This window comes from Lactuca virosa, chromosome 3, assembly GCF_052849685.1.
Source record: "Lactuca virosa cultivar CGN04683 chromosome 3, Lactuca_virosa_CGN04683_v6, whole genome shotgun sequence".
NCBI lineage: Eukaryota > Viridiplantae > Streptophyta > Magnoliopsida > Asterales > Asteraceae > Lactuca > Lactuca virosa.
The window spans coordinates 124734294-124736317 of NC_136428.1; the positions used below are offsets into that span (position 1 = coordinate 124734294).

Sequence of the window (2024 nt, forward strand, 5' to 3'; positions counted from 1 at the left end):
TTGGACCAGTTATTTCACGATAAAATAACCATAATACGTATACAAAAAATTTATACTAGTTTGTTTGTAACGATATGTTACCTTGTTAAATAACATTTTTATAAACGAGGATTATTGTGTTTTCGCATAAAAGGATAAGTTGTTTATATAAACAAAGTATATATGCACATGTATCCCCCCCCCCCCCCCCCCGGAAATTATTAGAAATATAAAAAAGGGTCGTAAGCACTCACCCTTGAAGCGTGAGTTTCCATTTGTTCGAATTTAGTTTCTTTTGAGAAACTTGTCGTGTAAAACTGCAAATCGATAATTCTTGAACTTTGAAATACTCTCGGGACCATTTCGTAACGAATTTAAAATATTGGGGATGTTTGGTAATTTAATTAACCAAAGTAGGACTACTTTGGTTAAAATAAATCAAGGGAGGGACTGAAATGATTTAAATGGAATTTGAGTTTGGGAATTGGATTGATTATGATAAGAATCTCCATGGGAGGGGCTATTTTGAATAAATGAGTTCATTGTTTGGGGTTGGGACTGATTTGGAATACATGATTTAATAAGGAGGTTAGTTTGGTCATTTCACAAGCTAAATGAAATTAGGGCTTTTAAGTCCCCGTCTTCGTCATTTGCTGATCGATTAAAGGAAAGAAACAGAATGATAGAACGAAGGAGGCAAGTGATCGAAGGCAGATGAACGGAGATGGTGAGAAGGAAAGCATGACGCGGCGGCCCTGCATCCGGTCCCTTGCTCCTCACAGGTCACGAAGAGGACTGAAGGAAGAAGAAGCTCGCAGGCATCGAGGTTTCGCCGGTCGATTCGCGAAGTAGGAGGCGTCTCCGGGGTCGACAAGGCCGAAGGAACGAGGGAAGATGCTGTGAGGTTGATTGTGGTCTCGGTGGGTGCAGCGAGGGGCTGATCAAGTAGTCTCTCGGCCGCTTGATTCGGTTGTGAGGTGTGAAATCGAGTTGGAGTTGGAGGGTCCTGTTGCTTCCGGTTCTTTTTTTTTTTTTTTGACAGAAATCAATGGTGTTTTGGTGTTTGTTTGGGTTTGTTTTTTGACAGGGAATGGAATGAAGAACGAATGATGGTGATTTTGCTTTTGTGTTTGCACTAGACACGAAAATACCCACTTCAATGGTGTGTTCTTGGCTGGAAATGAAGAAGAAGAAGAAGAAAGAAGAGAGATGAGGTGAAGCTGTGAACGATTGAAGGTAGTCTTAAGGGTAAATTTTTCTAAGATTTCTCTATGATTTGGTTGCACAATTGAGATCCATTTTGAGTGTTATTCTTCTTTTTCTTGAATGATCAGTAGAAAGAATGGCTACAGTCGAAGGAAAACAAAAGAAGCATCAGAGCTTTGCGTGTGATTTTGTTTAAGATGAAACTTGGAAGCAATCTCTAACTTAGCTGTTAGTTTTTACTTCATAAGTGATTTGATTTTTGATTGAATTTATGTATTATGTGTTTTCTTTAGGTGAAAATTGAAGCAAAGGCTTTCCCTATGTATTATATGTATAATTTGTGTATTGATTTGTTACAATTGATTCAATGGGTATGTATTTGGTTGAATTTGGGTATGTATTGATGTATATATATATATATATATATATATATATATATATATATAATTTATAAATTTTATATACATTTCTAGATTTAATAATATTGTGTGTGTGTATTTGTTGGAGACGTTTTATGACAATAACACATACACAATCTTTATACACTCTCCTATTAAGAGTTTATTATGTATGTTTGTGAGATATATAAAGGCTTCGAGATTTGTGCATAATCAGTGTCCAATTTGTCGTATATACTGGTAATTGGGATTTGGAAATGTTACATGACATGTATAAATATTTATATGTTTAGTTTTGTTATATAATTTTAATTATGTAATATATATGCATTGTAATTACACGATTGACTATTTCTCATATGCAATATGGGTTTATAAGAATTATAGCAAATACATAATTGATATTTGAAAAATATGTTCCCCACACATATATGTATATAG

General features: G+C 34.9%; 1 long non-coding RNA gene across 1 annotated transcript; it reads left to right on the forward strand.

Moving 5' to 3' along the window:
* Window positions 1-639: 639 nt before the first annotated feature.
* On the forward strand, window positions 640-1573 carry LOC145166512 (uncharacterized). The gene is made up of 2 exons (XR_013740577.1): window positions 640-1215; window positions 1314-1573. It is a non-coding gene; the product is annotated as an uncharacterized LOC145166512 (long non-coding RNA).
* Window positions 1574-2024: the final 451 nt, after the last annotated feature.